We start from the raw sequence: 18,102 nt of genomic DNA, 5'->3' as shown, positions 1-18,102 counted from the left end.
CGCGCCTTGTTTGAGGACCTTCTAATTTACTCTTCTGAAAAATGAAGACCCGCTAAAATTAAATTTTCCATCATACGGAAATTAACTGTCGTTCCCATCATGCAGCGAGGCGCTTGATTCCCGCCCTTAGTACGGGGAGGAAGTGGCGCATTGCCCTCTGGGACTTGTAGTTCAAAACCTGGCGAGGTACGCTGAGCTACCAAGTGGCGTGATCAAAAGGGCCTCTTTTCAAGGCATTTTTCTTCCTTTCTCTTTAAAAATAACGACTTAAATTTCATCTTAAAAAGCCATTTGGTCAACAATACGAAGTACAGGTTTTTGCTTCCAGAAGAGTCCCCCCTAATGAAATCTTGAGGAAGTCACACTGTTGAACTTTCCTTGAGCAGTATATGCTCCCTGGAAACAACAGTGGTTAGAAACTTCCTGACCTGTCAGTGTTCCCAGAACGGCTCACTGTAAAGAACTATCCTTGTCCCTATCTCTTAGGTAAAACTCACTCTCCACCCTTTTTCATGAGTCCTGTAGGACTTACAGAAGACCCCCTTGTTTACCCGTGACAAGGCCAAAGACCTTTCCCCATTTTTCTGAACCTGCTTGTAAGGGCGGACTCGGATCCTCAAACTTCCTGTTCAAATCTTTGCCCTCTAAAACGAGCTAGATACGGAGATAAATATTTTCTGTTCACTTGACTGACTGAAACTTCTGATTGCAAATCAATCCCGACTATAAATCATCCCACCTTCCCCCCTATGAAAGCCTAAGAGAAAACCACACAACCTAGACATTCTGATCTTCATATCTGGTGTGGTCTCCCTATTGCAATACCCCAAATAAAGTCTATTTCCTTGCTTCTTTGTTTTTCTCTTAAATAAAAAGGGCAATGTTACTACCTTTGGATTGGAGGAGGGCCAGAGGAGGTATAAGCAAATGTTCCCCAGCAGGTATAGAGTTGCAGAATTAGGGCCTTTTGTTAGTGACAAAGCATACATCTTGAACTGGATTTCTGGGCCTACCTAGCCTGCTGTAAGGCCTCATGTGGTGCCCTGAAAGGCCCATCTCCTACCTTGGAGTTGAGATATGTGAATTCCCGGATGCTAGCTTTGCTACGAATTCTCAAAATGCCTTTAAGTGAAGCCACATTCCAGCTTTGATAATCCTGGAGCCCTTTCAGAACCCAGTTCTAGGCTCCAGAGAAGGATATGAAAAGAGAAGGAAGAGAGAGGGATGGTTTCTCTGGAAATTGTCATTTTCTGGCAAGAGAGTTCATGGACATTCTTTCCCCTGCATAGTGGAAACCAGCTTTGAAATCCAAGTCTGCCCCTTCAGCTGTAAGAATGACATCTTCTCCGGCTGTTGTGAGAATTATAAAAGAAAGGAATTAATGGTGCCCGGAACCAAAATGCAAATTTAAAATATTCATTTCCTTCCATTTAATAGAAGAGGCCCCAGGATCTAAGCTCTTTTCTAAAGAGAGTGGGTGAGATTGTACCTGTGTAATAAGGCAAGGTGAAGAGGGCAGAAGTCCAGGAAGAGACTACATGGAAGGGAACCCAGTGCAAATCCTGCAAATAAAGATCTTGTAATTTCACCAAAGGTACAAGACCAATAGCCGTGATTCTAACTGTCCTGGCAGTTTGGAGAATGGAGAGATAGAAGTGGAGTGAACACACAGTACTGTGCGGAGCCCCAGAAGGCTGTAAGGAAGTGTCAGATCTATTTTTTGTACTCAAGAAGCCATTAACTTAGTGAGACAGGACAAACTTTTTGAAATAAACATAGAGTCTTAGTTAAAGCATTGTGCTTGTAAATGCAAACACAGCTCCAGGAAAGTTTTCCAGAGTCCCTTTTCACCAGCTAGCTGTCTTTCAGAGCCCCCGGTGGAGAAATCCTGGAGCAGCACAGATGTGCTTTTCTGAGTCTTGGCTGCCTTGCATCGTGGAGACCACCATGTCTCCAATTCTCATTCCTCTCTCCAGTCCCAGCACAGCTGGTCCATGCTGGTGGTGGTAGAGAGGCTCTCAGGGGGGAGGCTGTTTTTCCCACCAAGGATACTAAGGACAGAGAAGAGAGGAAGGGAGAAGTGAGCTTACAGCCATTCAGAACTCTCTTTCCCTTGGCTGATAACCCAGAGATATATAAGATTTATCTGGGGCTTCCCTGGTGGCACAGTGGTTGGGAGTCCGCCTGCCGATGCAGGGGACACGGGTTCGTGACCTGGTCCGGGAGGATCCCACGTACCGCGGAGCGGCTGGGCCCGTGAGCCGTGGCCGCTGGGCCTGCGCGTCTGGAGCCTGTGCTCTGCAGCGGGACAGGCCGCAACAGTGAGAGGCCCGCGTACTGCAAAAAAAAAAAAAAAAAAAAAAAAAGATTTATCTGGCCAGCCTTTTGAGACACTGTAACTTAATGAACATGTCTGGGAGTGAAATGTTACGCAATATAAAGAACAGCCTGGCACTGGCAGAGCTTCATACTGGGGGCTCAGAGCTCTGGGTTCTGGGTCAAGCTCTCAGCTTATTGTGTCAAATGAGGGAGTTGAATCAGAGGATTTCAAGGTCCTTTAATTTCATTATTCTATGTCAGAGAAACCAGGTCTCCAAGTCTGACCTGCCTTCTTGTGCTTGAGCCACTAGAGGGCCCTGCCGGTGAAGAAATGAAAGAAACAAGTGCGTTCTAAGCCTGCTCCCCAGGTCAGCGCACTGTTCTCACACCCCAGCCTCATGACTCACTAGGACACATGCAAGATGCGTCCTGCCAAGTCGTTTGTAATACTGAAAAGTGGGACTCACTTGAAAGCCCATTAATAGTGGTTAATGAATCACTAAACATCAGTACCATGGCACTGCACACCGCCACTAATACAGTTGAATTGAGTCTTTAGCTCTCACATGGAAGGATCTCCACAATATATGAAGTGAACGAAACAGTCATAGAATACTATAAATGGTATAGCATTATTTATGTGAACAACCAAAACAGCAAACAAAAACCCAACCTAAGAATTCCTTCATAAAAATAGAGGGAAAAGAACTTTCCAACAAAGATTGAAAGCTAAAAGCCATAAAAGGCTGAAAATTTTGACTAAACATAAAAACTTTTAAAAATAATAAAATAAGTGTAAAAACATATGCGTGGCAAAATCAACACACCGTTATCAAAACCAAAAGATAAATGATTCGGAAGTTAAAAAAATTTTTTTTCAACTCATATCATAGACCAAAGGGCTAATCTCCCTAATGAATATAGAGCCCCTAGAAATCAAGACTAATAACTCAATAGAAAAATGGGCAAAGGATATGACTATTCACAAAAGAGAAAAACATTTTTATAAGGAACAAAGTTTTTTAAAATAAATTAATTTATTCCTTTATTTATTTTTGGCTGTGTTGGGTCTTCGTTGCTGCGCGTGGGCTTTCTCTAGTTGCAGCTAGCGGGGGCTACTTTTCGTTATGCTGCACTGGCTTCTCATTGCGGTGGCTTCTCTTGTTGCGGAGCACAGGCTCTAAGCGCATGGGCTTCAGTAGTTGTGGCTCGTGGCTCAGTAGTTGTGGTGCATGGGTTTTGTTGCTCTGCAGCATGTGGGATCTTCCCGGACCAGGGATCAATCCCGTGTCCCCTGCATTGGCAGTTGGATTCTTAACCACTGTGCCACCAGGGAAGTCCCGAGAAAATTTTAATGGCTTTAAGATGCATGAAAATATATTCTAAAGTAAGATAAAAACAAATTAAAATTATATTGAGATACTAATTTTCACTTCTCAGATTGCAAAAATCTGATAACATTCCATTCGTGAGGCTATGGAGGAAGAGGCCCTCTCATAGGGTGCTGGTGGGAGTATGTTAGTGTAGCTCCCTACAAAAAGCAATCTAGCAATGTTTATAAAAATTACAAATGCATATGCCCTTTAGCCTAGCAATTGCACTTCAGAAAATGTATCCTACAAATATACTTTACTATGTGCAAATAATGTATGTACAAAATTATTCATTGCAGCACTATTTGAAAAATACTGGAAATAACCTAAATGTCCAAACAGGAATGATCACAAAATTATGATACACCTGTACAATGGAATGTTACATAGCTATAATAAAAAAGACTGGGCAGCTGAAACAACAGGGATTTATTTTCTCACAGTTCTGGCAGTGGGGAGTTCAAGAACAACGTGCCAGCAAGGTTGGATTCTTCTGAGGATTCTTTCCCTGGCTTGTAAATAGCTGCCTTTTCCCTCTGTCTCTGCCTTGTCCCTCCTCATGTCTCTGTCCTAATCTCTTAAGGGTATCAGTCAGATTGGAATAGGGCTCTACCCTAATGACCTTGTTTAACCTTAATTATTGCTTCCTTAAAGGTCCTATCTCCAAATACAGTTCCACAAAGGGCCACCTCAAGACCCTGGACTTCCTTTTGTCTCTAATAGTCTGGGTTTATTTAACAGAAGATACAAATTAAAAGAAGATTTAGGAGAAGTTACTAGGAGTTGTAATCTCTAGTTTTAGGGACTATGCAGAAAAAAAAAGTTGTTTTTTTCATAACTAGTTTAAAGTAGCAGTGAGTGAGTTTTCCTGGATTATTTGACACATTTTCCAGGGCTCTGGATGGTAAATACATACCAGCACTGAGAGCAAATCCTGCCCTGCCCACACAGTTTGCTTCCAGCTGACCTGCAGTTCCCTCAGCCAGCAAGTGGTGGGTGACAATTCCTCTCCACCTTGCCAGCTTCAGGTATTAGAACAAATGGGATCAATACCATTGCTCCCTGCCCAAAGGGGGCTGCAGTTTCACTGGACATACAAGCTAATGGTCCTGAAACAATTATGGCTGAGATGGTATAATTACTGGAAGCTTAGTCATTACTCAAGTTTCTGGGCGTGAATCCTGGCTCTGTCACTTTCTAGCTTGTGACCTTGGACAAATTGCTTAACCTCTCTGTGCTTGGGGATATTAGTAGCATTCATCTCATAGAGTTGTTATGAGGATTAAATGTGTTTATGTATAAATAATGATTCCTGGGACATAATATATATATATATATATAATACATATATATTAGTTATTATCATTATTATTATCAGGCCGTGTGAAGATACAGAAAAACTAACATATAATTCTTGCCTTGAGAAACTTACAATCCATCAGAAGTCCTACTCTGAAAAAAAATACATGGTAACAGGTAAATCATGTGATCTGAGTAACGAGTGCCTTAGAAATTAAAAGGTGGGCGAGGCTAGAGTGAACTGTAGCAGTCAGGGCCAACTTCCTGGGAGTGGAGTATTTGTGATGGTATTTGAAAGACAAAGGCCGATTTGGATGGGAGAGGGATCATGTTTTAATTACGGAAGGTTAACTATTACAACAACAACAAATTTTAGTGGCTTGAAACAAAAAAATTATTTCTTGCTCCTGTAAATGGGCAGTGGGGTCAGTGGTGGTACTCTGCACCCTGGAGTCATTCAGGAACCCAGGCTCTTTCCACGTTGTGGCTCCACCATCCCCTAGGGCCTCAGAATCCACTCCTGGATGCTCTGCATGCCACCAGCAGAGGGGAGGAGAGAGACAGTGCAGAATGGCACAGGAGGTTTTAACGGGCTGGGCCTGGAAGTGAAGCATATTACTTACCCTCATTCTGTGGCCAATCCTAATCATGAGTGAGGCTGAAAAGAGTATCCCAGCTGTGGGAACAGGAGGACACACAGAGCATTTCAGCCAGGGGGAAGATTCCAGCATCCTAATGTTTCTTTTTTCCGAAATAAAGCTCTTAGCAATGGGCCTCTCACCCACAACCTCTTCCAAGAGCTGCACAAAGTATTATTAACATCATCAAAATCAGCATCAGCAGCAGCCTTTAGCTGGTTATTGAGCTGCCACATAATCAGGTTTTGCTTTCCCCTTCCACTACTTCAACCTCCCCAGGGAAATCATATTAGTCACCAGGATGCCATCATTCTGGTTATGGGGCAGAGGCGCCCCTGTTTACAACCAGTGGCCTGGGTTTAAGTGTCAGAGCCCAAGACTGAGATTTATTCACTGGACTGCCCACAGTTCTCCAGAGAGGAGAAAGTGACTCACATTTTGTGCCTGTATGGTCAGGCCACTCAAGATAACTGTTCTCTTGCTCTCTGTACATCCCCTGCCCAACCAGTGCCTGCTTCACCTATATTCTACTTACCTGACTGACCTTCCTACATACCTGCCTCAGGCCTCAGCTAAAGATTGTTCTTATCAAAAAGGCAGTGAGGGGCGTGTCCCTCTGTTGGTTTCCCTGGTAACTAATGAGCCCTCCTGACATCCATTTCCCCTTATCAACTGGCCGCCATGTCCTGCCTGCTGTTCACAGCACACAGTGAGGTGTCACTCCAGGACCTTGCTTCAGACTCCCCCATCCATTAAACAATTGATGTCTCTGTCGCTGACTCTGGGCTCTTCCTTTGGTCTTAAAGCTGGGCAAGGGCAGGCCTTAGAGGCCTGCAGGGTGCAGCCCAACAGTGCCCCTCCTGCTGTCTAACCCTAACCCTAACCCTTGGACAAACCTCTGGGTGTGTCCCTCAGATGGGGTATGATAAAGTACAGTCAGAAATGAGTCATTCCTCCTGGACAGAGAGGGTAGACACTCCCCTGGCCCATCAGGACTTTGGATCTAAGCTTCACCCAGTCTGGAAATGTCTATCTCACAGTTGCTGATCCAGGGAGGATGCAGTAGTTGGGCTTCCCTGATGATACAGGCATTTCCTTGGTTTGTCAGAACCAAGATCCTCTAGGGAACACAGTCCAATAGCCCCTTCCCTGTACCTGCTCCCTCCCCCATCTTCTGATCCATATTTTCTTGCCATTCTAGGAGGCCAATTTTGGTGTCACCACTTCCAGGAAGACATTCCATTCTGGCTCTTGCTGGCCTCCTCTTTTTCCCAGCCTTAATTGCCCTTGGACCTATGGGCTATATATTGGTTCTCAATGGGGGCTGGTTTTTCCCCCATTTGGAAATATTTGGAGACAATTTGATTGCACCACCAGGGGAGTGCATATAGTGGGTAGAGGCCAGGGGTGCTGCTAAAAATCCTAAAAATCCCACAGTGCACAAGACAGCTCCTCCCAATGCCCCTATAAACAATAATCTAGTCTGAAGTGTCAATAGTACCAAGATTGAGAGACTCTGAACTACCCAGATAGAATGTTTTCTGTGACCTACACTCCTGTACTGTGCATAACTGTTTCTGGGGAAACATTTAAGCCCTGCTTTTCCCCAGATACTTCTCTGCCGTTGCACTTTGGAGATCACAGAAATGAAAGGTGAAAGCGCCTTCAGATCCTGAGCTAGGATGAGCAAGTTGGAGAAGCACCTTCCCTGAAAAACCTCTAAAAACGGAAGTCTTATCTGTCTTTGAGGGAGGAGAGGGAGTCCAGGTTTGTTTGAGGGTTGGTGTGGTGTAATGTAGTGCAGTGAGCACTGGCCCTGGAGTCAGGTAGACCTTGATTCAAATCTTGCCCCTGCCACTTTTAGCCATGTGACCTAAGCAATTTTCTTAACTTCTTTGGTTTAATTTTCTTACTGTGAAATGAGGATAAACACCCCAAATTTGTAGTGTTTTTGATGAGGGCTGAATGGGTTCACATGCAATGAAGCCAGTACACCAAAAGCACTCGTTAAATGCTCATTCTCTTTGAGACCGAGAATTATAAAATTCTCTAAACAGTAACTCTGTCACAGAGGTCTGTGCTTACTGCTGTGTTATTTTACAGTGTTAACGGCTAACTTGGTTGCTGTAGACCAGATGGGAAGATCAGGGTTACCAGGAAACAAACCACTTCATGTCGCTCTATGGTGTGTTGGCAGAGCTGAAATGAAATACTCACTGTGCTCTGTTTTAGTTGCTACGGTGATATTACAATGGGTTTGATCATCGGACAGAAATGGAATGAAACATAGGTTGTTCCATGGAGGCATTTTGGCTCAAGTCAGAAACACATTCTTTTTTTTTGTTTGTTTTTTTCCTTGGACTTAAATTTATAATGTGTATAATACAAATATTAACTTCCATCATCTTTTCATATTTTTACTTGTGGCAGGCAAATATTATTTACAACACACACACACACACACACACACACACACACGTACACACACGGCTCCCTGCATCTTGAGGAGAATCCAGGTAACTAGAGTGTCCAAGTTGCCCTTTGTTTGCTGACAAGTGAGGGGTGTATGGACACGAGACCAAAGAGCATGGAGGTGGAGAGTTGAAAGGCTCTAGCAAAAACGAGATTGGATTGGTTGCTTGGAGGAGGCGATTGTCAGCTGGTGGCCTGGATGAGGGTCTGGGGGAGAACTGTGCTGAGCAATGTGAATCCCACCTTCCCAATCCCAACCAAACTTCTGTCTCTCTTAGGAGACCATTAGTAAACTTTCCATGTCTTGTTAATGGGGTGGATTTTTCAGGGAGGTAGAAGGGGAGAGTGCAGAAGAGTTATGAGAACACAGGCTGATGGCTGGATCCAATTATTTCTGGGTTACATAGCTTCTCTTTCTGGAATATAAGTTCTAGGTCCCCAAATTACTAATAAAATGACAGTAAAGTAATTTAAAATTTTGGGAGACACTATAAACACCAACTTGTAATTTGTTTAGTCTAGATTCTTTTCTATGTGTAGGAATTAGAAAAGAAGCATAAAACTATATAACACTTAAAACCTGGTTTAATGAATGTCAATTAGTCCAATTCTCATGGCCTCCTTCCAGATCCTGTTTTATGTCTGTCAGATACACAGAATTATTACTGGATAACTAAGGCTTTCCTGTATCATTCTAAGTGGAGTTCAATTATTATTGAACATTTCTTTTTCTTTCTTTTTTTAATTTATCTATCTATCTATTTATTTATTTATTTTTGGCTGCATTGGGGTCTTCGTTGCTGCACGTGGGCCTTCTCTAGTTGCAGCGAGCAGGGGCTACTCTTCCTTGTGATGCACTGGCTTCTCACTGCGGTGGCTTCTCTTGCTGCGGAGCACGAGCTCTAGGTGCACAAGCTTCAGTAGTTGTGGCTCGTGGGCTCTAGAGCTCAGGCTCAGTAATTGTGGTGCACAGACTTAGTTGCTCCTAGGCATGTGGGATCTTCCCAGACCAGGGACCGAACCCGTGTCCCCTGCATTGGCAGGCGGATTCTTAACCACTGCGCCACAAGGGAAGTCCCTATTTCTTTTTCTATGATAAAATTCTTTTGAAAATAGTAATTTCAGAAATGAAAAATTTCTAAGATTATGATGTACCATATCTAGTAAAGTCATAAATTTTGAATATTGAATCATAGAAAAGTCCATTCCTCTTGCCCACAAAAATCCAGATACATAATAAGCTAGTAGACTGGCTTCCTCTAAACAGGTTTGAAGACTTTTGAAATCCAAAAACTTTTCCAGTTTCTATTGAACTCCGTCTATACCCTCTGCTAGCATTTCACAGATCTGAGCAACTGAAAGAAAATCTGGAGACAGAATCTTTTCATGCTCCTGGAATTCAGTGTCTTTCTCCGACTCGGGCACGGTTCCCGCGGAGTCATCCCTGAGGGGGTTGTTCCCCTCACCGTCCAGTGGTCCCCACAGACGTCGCCATGATCCAGCCACCATGCAGAGGCCCCTCATCGCCGGGGTCCAGAAACACATCCTTAAAGGTTAGCAGACTGTTTGCACCTTGAGGAGAATTGTGGAAGTAGCACTAGGCCATGGGAGAGCCCAGTCTGGCCACACATGTGACAAGGAAGAGCGTGCCCTGACTTCCCAGCCTCTCTTCTTGATTTCCAGGGCTTGGGGTACCTCAGCAACAGAAAACCCGAGGCTCTCGGAGAACTGCCCCTCAGGTGTCCCCTTTGAGCCCTGCCAACTGACACAGCAGTCAGGCCAGGTCCTTGAAGTTATATGGACACCGTTTGCTGGGAGGGAGGACTTGACGTGTCACTTGAGAAAGGTTAGCAACAAAACATTCACGCCCCTTGTTTCAGTAAGTTCCCTTCTGGAATCTCCCTGTAATGACATAATGTAAACAAAGCTGTGAGCACAGACTTGTCCATTGCAGTGCTGTGGATGATAGTGATGGACTGGCTGCCTCCTGATGTCCATTCAGGGATGACTGTTACACAAATGATGGAGCGCTTGTAGATTGGACCACCATGCCGGTTTTTTTTTGTTTGTTTTTTTTTGTTTTGTTTTTTTTGCGGTACGTGGGCCTCTCACTGTTGTGGCCTCTCCTGTTGCGAAGCACAGGCTCCGGACGCACAGGCTCAGCGGCCATGGCTCACGGGCCCAGCTGCTCCGCGGCATGTGGGATCTTCCCGGACCGGGGCACAAACCCGTGTCCCCTACATCGGCAGGCGGACTCTCAACCACTGTGCCACCAGGGAAGCCCTTTTTTAAAAAAATTAATTTTTATTGGAGTATAGTTGATTTACAATGTTGTGTTAGTTTCTGCTGTACAGCAAAGTGAATCATTTATACATATACATATATCCACTCTTTTCTAGGTTCTTTCCCCCTGTATGCCAATACAGAGTATTGAGTAGAGTTCCCTGTGCTATACAGTGGGTCTGTATTAGTTATCTATTTTATACATAATAGAGTGCATGTGTCAATCCAAACCTCCCAATTTATCCTTTCCCCCTTTTACTCCTTTGTAACTGAAAGTTTGTTTTCTACATCTGTGACTCTATTTCTGTTTTGTAAATAAGTTCATTTGTACCATTTTTTTTAGATTCACATATGAGCGATGTCATACAATATTTGTCTTTCAGCGTGCTGTCTTTAAAGACTGGTGGTTAAAGTTTGGTACAGTGTCAGAAAATGCTTATGATTTAATGTCAGATGTTAAAAAAACAAAGCAGGAGACAAGTTTGTAAGTATCCCAAATGTGTTTCTATCAAATTTTAAGACAGGCTCTGGAGAGAGATGTCTTATAAGTCATTTTGTTCTACAGAGATATTCTGTTTCACTATATTTTTTTGCAAGAGGACAGTGGAATGAGGGCTGTAGAGGATCTAACCTGGTCCCGGGAGTCCCAAAGTAGGGGGCTCGCCATTTCCAGGAGCTGCTAGGATCAGCAGTGCCAATCCTGTGGGAGTGAAATGGTATCTTTCTAAACCAGAAAAGCCACCAGCCATGTGAAGCGCCCCCAGAAGCAAGCTTTGGCCCAGGAACTGGATGAGGTTTTAGGGGCCGGGAGGCTTGCTGGAGCCAGGCAGATCTTGAACACAGGGCTTGCGGGGAGTGGGTGGGAAGCTGGCTGAAAACCTCAGAGCGCACGCTTCCTCCAAATGGCCCTTCCTTAAGTCACCTCCCAATTCGCTTCCCTGTCTTTGTTCTGGGCTGGTTGGTTGTAAGCAACAGAAACTCCTTCAAGCTGTCTCAACAATGGAGTGTGTAGCAGAAGGAAGCTTCTGTGGAGCCCACTGCAGGAAGCACAGAAAGCTCAGGCAGCAGTGGCCACTGCCTCTCTCTGGGGCCACGTGGTCTCTGCCCCTGTGGCCCTTCTACTTTACCCTTCTCTCTCCCACCAGCATTTGGCTCCTGTCCCCCAAAGAGACCCAAGGTCAGGGATGCTGCCCTGCTGTGGCCTCAACTCTGTCTAAAAGATGATAGCTAGTCCTCACACCTCTGCCTGGGGTTCCCTCCCAAGTCCTGGGGAAGGGATAGAACCTGACCGGCTCTAGTTGGAACAACAGTGAGGACCCCGGGGCCTCTCCTGGCCCAGGGAAAGCATTGCAGCTGAGTAGGTATCTCCCGTGGACTCAATTCCCACCCACCTCCAAAGTCCTCACCCTCACTTCCAGGGATGATGTCCTGTCCCCTCCAGCCTGGACTCTCCCAGGACACACTGCCTGATGTCCTTTCCTTTAGAAGGATCTGTATTGCCTCACAGCAAAAATCCCCACTGCGTTCAAGTCCCAGCCCAAGCCAGCCCCTTCTGCTCCCAGGGACCCTCCAGGGTATCTAGTTGCCCCAATGGCCTTTAGCTCTGGTGTAAGGCTTCCTGGCATCTCCTGTGTGTGACCCCGATTAGGACATGGGGTGTTTGGGAGCACAGCCCCTGCGTGGGCTGCCTTGGAGTCCCCTTGATGCCCGGAAAGATGCTCAGCTCCCTGGATGGATGGTCACCGTGGGATTTGGCTGCTGGCCAGCAACAGGTGTGTGGAATTGGGCTCTAATGGCCCATGGAGACTCTCTGCTGAAGAGGCTGGGGTTAAAGATCAGACTGCCGGGAAGCTCTGCTAGCTGGGGCTGCAGGAGCCATGTGGGAGTGTGCCTGGAACCCAAGGACAAAGTCCTGTAATAAATTACGTGGGCCCAGAGGACTCTGCCGTTTCCTCTTGGGGCCCTTCTGCCGGGCTCTCCGACGTGCCCAGAGCCCTGACACTGCCTGCTTGCCCAGCTCTTTCAGAGTGCTGAGGCCAGAGGGGAAGGTGGTCAACAGGAGCCCCACCCTGACAAGGTAAGAGAGCTCTTGGGGCCCTCCCTGTGTGCCAGGAGCCCCGGGCCTGCGTTCTGCCAGCTGGGGGCATGGGAGGGGAAGCGATTCCCGGGAGGAGGGTCTCTGGGCAGGAGGTGGGTTGGGAGACACAGACCTGGGGAAGCCCTGTAGGGAACAGGGTGGAAAAAACCTTGTCCACATGACCAGGAGAGAGCTGGAGAGCCCCTGCAACAGCCTGGAAACCAGAGCCCCAGCGCAGAGATCCATCCCGGCATCTGCAGGGCCCCTGGGGGGCTGAGCAGGAGGATGGACAGGAGGAGGCCCAGGCTTCTGCTCTAGGAAGTCAGACTCAGGAGCAGACGGGAGAGACAGGGGCCAGGGCTGCCTTTTTCCAGCAGGAGGGCCTCGTTGCGGCGGGGGGCCTCATGGGGTGTGAAGGACAGCCTAGGTGCCAAGGACCGGGCGCCTGGCAACGTCAGCTGTGCCATATGTGCCATGTCACTGCACGCTGGTCTTTTACCGACAAGGAGACTGAGGACCATGGGAGTTGAAGTGCCCACGCGAGGAAGCAGAGGGGGACTCGACTCCAAGGCCCGGGCTCCTCTGAGCCACCACCTACCTTCTTGGACAATTGTGGATAGGTGTGTTAGTCGCCTCTGAATGGCCTGGGCCCCCGGGTAAGGCAGGACCCTGCCTGCCAAGCCTCAAGGTCTTCCCTGGGAGGGGCGCTGTGCTGTGGGGAATGGAGGGCTGAGAGGAGGGCCACCACCCTGGACCCCTCCCTCGAGCGGTCAGTGTGGTGGGCACCCATCCCCACCTCCCAGAGGAGGGAATCTGACATGGACTTCCTCTGGGGAGGGGCTGGCAGCGGGCAGGGTGCCCTACAACCAGGCCTCCCCCTCAGCCTCCACTCTGTAGCTCTGGACTTGAATTTTGTTCCAACCCATAAAACCCCTGAACTCCATACAGGATTTTATTTTGAAGAAAACCAAAGCTCTGTGTGTGGAGGACACCGCGCCCCCACCCCCAAGGAATCTTTTTTCAGAAGCACTCAGCTCAGGGACTTGCCTGGTGGTCCAGTGGTGAAGACTCCGTGCTTCCACTGCAGGGGGCGCGGGTTCGATCCCTGGTCGGGGAACTAAGGTCTCACATGCCGGCCAGAAAAAGAAAAAAAAAACACTCAGCTCAGTATCACCGCCCCTACCCTGGACCCTCCGGGGGCTGAGCAGCTAGCCCTTGCGGCCTCTACCCAGGGGAGCTGTGCGTGCGTGTCTTGGGCCCTGCTGCACCCACGCTTCAGCATGGCCAGGGCTTCGGTGGGGAGCGGGCCACAGTTCTGCAGAGGGGTGACACAGCAGGGGCAAACGTTTCCCACTTTCCCAGATGCATTCAGGTAACTTGGTGCTTCTCATGTCTTATGAAGGAACTTGCTTCCACATCCTTAGTCTCCATGACAAAACCCTCCAGGGAGGAACAGCAGGAATTATAGGTCATTTTTCACAAGAGAGGACATTGAGATGAAGGAAGGTAAAATCCTTTGCCCAAGCCTACTGGATATGTGCACCTTGAGGGCACAGACTGGACCTCCTGGTTCCTCTGGCCCCCGCCCCCAGCCAGGACCTGGTGGAGAGCAGGCCCTGGGCAGATGCATAGAGGAGTGGAGTCGTGAGTGGCAGAAAGAGAGGTCGGAACGAGGTCACGTTTCCTAGTCCACTGCCATGTTAGACTCTCTTGTCTTCCTCCTCAAGAAATCAAGCAGCCTGTATCACGTTCCTGCTCTGCCAAGCTGGTGAGGTGAGACCGTGCAAAGGAAAAGTCACCCCTCCAGGGGTACAGACCTCACAGCAGCAGGAAGTCAGAGGTGGAGATTGCTGGGGCTGAGGACAGGTGAGGAAGGGGGAGGGACTGGAGTGGACTGTGAAGGCAAGGATGGCTTGATGGCGATGGTGGAGGGCAGGGGATGCCCAGGCTGAGGAAGGGCCATCCTAAAGGTGCAGAGGAGGGACTTCCCTGGCCGTCCAGTGGTCAGGACTCCACACTTCCAGGGACACGGGTTCGATCCCTGGTCAGGGAACTAAGATCCCACAAGCTGTGCGGCACGGCTGAAAAGAAAAAAGTAAAGATGCAGAGGAAAGAAACTACAAGTCCAGCTTGGGCACTGCTGGCTCCTGGCAGGAACCCAGCGTAGGTGTAGGGAGGCGGTGGGAAATGCTCTTTCCATGCTGAGAGCAGCGTTCTCTCCTGCACTGTCTAATACAGCAGCCACTGGCCACATGTGGCCATGGAGCCCACGGAGTGTGGCCAGTGTACCTGAGGGGCTGAATTTTTAATTTTAACTAAGATTAGTTTAAATTTCAATAGCCACATGTGGCTAGTGGCTACCATATTAGCGCAGCCCTAGAGAGTGGAGCACGTCAGACTCGGGAAAGAGGTAAAGTGGAATAAACGAGCAGAGCCAGACTAGCGTGGGTTCAAATCCTGACTCAACCACCTACCAAGTATGGGATCTGAAGCCTCGGTTTCTTCATCAGTCAAATGCAACCACATCACTTACGTTGCAGCATTATTGTACAGATTCAATGAATGGACTACCATTGGAAAACTTTCAGCACAGTGTAGTGTGAGCCCCTACTCTGTTTTGGGGGCCGGGGATGGCGTGCTGAGGGTACAGAAAGGGGCCATAGAACAATGGGAAACTGGCATGCACATGTGGATGTATCTATCAACCTCCCTCTCATTCATCACCTGCCTTATTCAAAAGTAAACAGAAGAGAGTCACTTGAGACAGCTTACTGAGATACGTGCAATACAACAGAATCAGAAATATGAATAAAATAAATGAGAAACCAAGACGAAGGAAAATTAAGGTAAATACAATGCAGCTGGAAAAAGGTTTGCAAACAAAGCTCCAGTCTATTTGCTAGACAGAGCTACCAAATGTATTCTGAGCTTCCTGGCGGATAATGCAAAAATAAAATAGAAGCAGCGACTAGATTAATAACGTCCTTGAGTTAAGAACAAGCCCGTTTCTGAGAAGAAGCCCATCTTTCCTGATGGGATACCACGAAGGGGGTACCAAGAGAGGAAATGCTATGGACATAAACAGTAAATTCAGGAGGGCTTCTCAAGGGCCGTCCCTGCCAAGCTCTCTCCAGGCAGGCTTGACAGCACCCCACCAAAGCAAAGCTTGAGGAAAAAAATGTTCTCTGGGTAGGTGTAAACCATGGGTTTCAGTGCAGGGTGGTGAACATCCTTCCCAAGGGCTGGCTAGGGTCTTCTGGGACATGAGAGAGACAGATATTAGCTAGGGTGGCTGAGGACAGCGTCAAGGAGGCTACAAGGGGACTCTTAAGCCAGGTCTGGAAGAGTGGCCTGGAGATGAGTTTGGAGAGGCAGGGACTTCATCTATACCTGCAGGGAGCCAGAAAGCACTTGAACCCAGGTGTGAGAGGGGACTGGATAAACCTAGTTTAATTCACTCACTGTATGACTTTGCGGAGGACTGGCAACCTTGCTGAGTTCCCCACAAGTGCATTGCGTCTCAAGAGTGCATTGCGTCTCAAGAGTGGGAGAAGAGCCCTGCTAGGAGGAGAGATTCCCCTGCGAGGGCCCCTTCACCGGGGCCACCCTGCCATCTCTGACTTCCCCTGCAGGAGCCAGGAGCCTGGCTCCGGAGGAACGGGGTCTCTCATTGTCTCACACCGCAAGATTTTTGGCAGTGAGGGTGGCCAGGCACTGTGCCCTCTAAGGGAAGACGGGACACAGGACTATACCTTCACATCCTCACCCTGGGTGACCTGGGCAGAAGGGAAGGAGCCCTAACAAGGACCCAGGAGCATCACATCTCTGGGCCAGGGGCACCTCTTTACACCTTCTGGGCGGCCAGTCACGTGTATTCCTGGGAGTGCCACCCCTGGACCTCATCCCGAATGCCGGGCAGTCCTGGGTGGGGTGGGACTTGCTTTCAACAGAGGGTGTGTCCTTCTTCAGGCCCTCTGGGGTCCTGGGCTGCAGAGAGGGGCTGAGCTGTCCCTGGGTGGATCAGGGCCCACAGAGAGGCTTAGAATCTGGATTCCCAGGCCCTTTCCTGTATGCACAGCTGAACCCTGCCACACTGAGAGCTCCCAGCTCAGTGGGGCTGCTACTGCCGTGAGCTCTTCCATACTGCCCTGTCACTGAGCTTGGTGGCTGATCTTTGCAGGTAGTCATCACTGTGGGGACGAGGTGGGATTTCAGGCCCCTGGACAATCCTGTGAACTGTAAAATAAATAATAAAAGCAATCTCTGGCTGTGGAAAAGCTCATCTCCCTCTGTTCTCCATCCCAATTCCCTTCTCCAGAAGAAACCACTGTCAATGGTTTAATATAATTACCTCCAAAAAAGATGTATCTCCAAAAAACATATCTTATAGCTTGTGTGTATTACATACTCATATATCAACGTGTATTAGATGGAACCACATGAAACTGCCAATATTTGACTTTCTTGACTGTCCGGAGTGGGTGGTCCAGCCCGGATCCCTATCACCTGCTGGATGATGCTGCTTTCCACAGAGCATTGGCCCTTCCCACACTTGCCAGCCCATGAAGGCTTTGTTTTCCTTGCAGTGACGGATTCTACACTAGGGACCTTGAGCTCTGGGAGGGGTGGGGAATAGGCAGTTAGCTGGTGGCATAACGTATGTACCTTCCAAGCCTCTCAATCTCTCACCCAACCCCAGACACCCTTTCGACCCAAAGATGCTCGCATCCCTGACTTGGGCAATGCTTTGTCAGCCCTCTAGGACAGGGGGTCCTTTTGGCCTGGCAGCCCATAGACTAGAGTCTCGATTTGGTTTTGCCTCTTAGACCCCAGTCTCCTGATCTGTGCCCCACCCACCACCTGGCACACAGTCCCCTGCCCACTCTGGTCCCTCCTGATCCCTGCAACCTTTGATTTTCTCCCCAGGTCCACTTTCTCATTCACCTTTCAGCATTTTCTTACCTACTCCCCCCACACTGTTGTTCAGTGATGACCCAGAAATGCATGTTGTGGTGTGGTTTTAGACCTCCAGCAGCTCTGAGGACGTCTTTGGGAACCAGCAGCTTGCCCTTCTCCCCTCGGGTGATAGTCATCCCCATTCTGATCCTTAAGATTAAGTAGACCCTGGGGCCAATGCAGGTTACTGACCACCGTGGGCTCAGCCACAGTGACCTGCCTCAGAGCTGGACAAGAGGGTCTGAGCTAAGAAGAAGCATCTCACCTCAAAGGGGCAGGAACTTGCAAATACCCCTGGGCTTCCCCTCAGGAGAAACCCCTTACCTGCCTTCCTGGGATGTGGGCAGGGCTGCTTCCATCCCCCAGGAACCATTCATCCATCCACCTATCCACCCACCCATCCATCCATTCATTCAGCAATTATATCGTGAACTCCTTCTGGGATGAGTAGGGCACAGTTCTGCTCCTAAGTTTCTCACAAATGTGGGAGAAACAGAAGTAAGTGATATAAGAAAAAAACAGAAGTAAGGGATGATGCAAGCAAGAGCTGCTGCGTGTGAGATGTGTGTGCCTGTGTGTGAGTACATGTGTGCATGTGTATGTGTTCCTAACTCATTTCAGATCAAGTTCAGAGACACTGAGGTGAGACAGAATATGGCGTACTTCAGGAACCGCATGAAATTCA

At 48.1% G+C, this 18,102-nt stretch overlaps 1 protein-coding gene across 1 annotated transcript in view; it reads left to right on the top strand.

Moving 5' to 3' along the window:
* Positions 1–12,383: 12,383 nt before the first annotated feature.
* The window catches only part of MYO7B (myosin VIIB), a 91,832-nt gene continuing 86,113 nt past the window's right edge, over positions 12,384–18,102 (top strand). The window contains exon 1 of the mRNA XM_082630160.1: positions 12,384–12,461. The gene's annotated coding sequence lies outside the window, so the exon portion shown is untranslated. The remainder of the gene's footprint in view (positions 12,462–18,102) is intronic.

This window comes from Mesoplodon mirus (assembly GCF_964341445.2).
Source record: "Mesoplodon mirus genome assembly, chromosome: 8".
Classification (NCBI taxonomy): domain Eukaryota; kingdom Metazoa; phylum Chordata; class Mammalia; order Artiodactyla; family Ziphiidae; genus Mesoplodon; species Mesoplodon mirus.
This window is presented reverse-complemented; position numbering and strand designations above follow the sequence as displayed.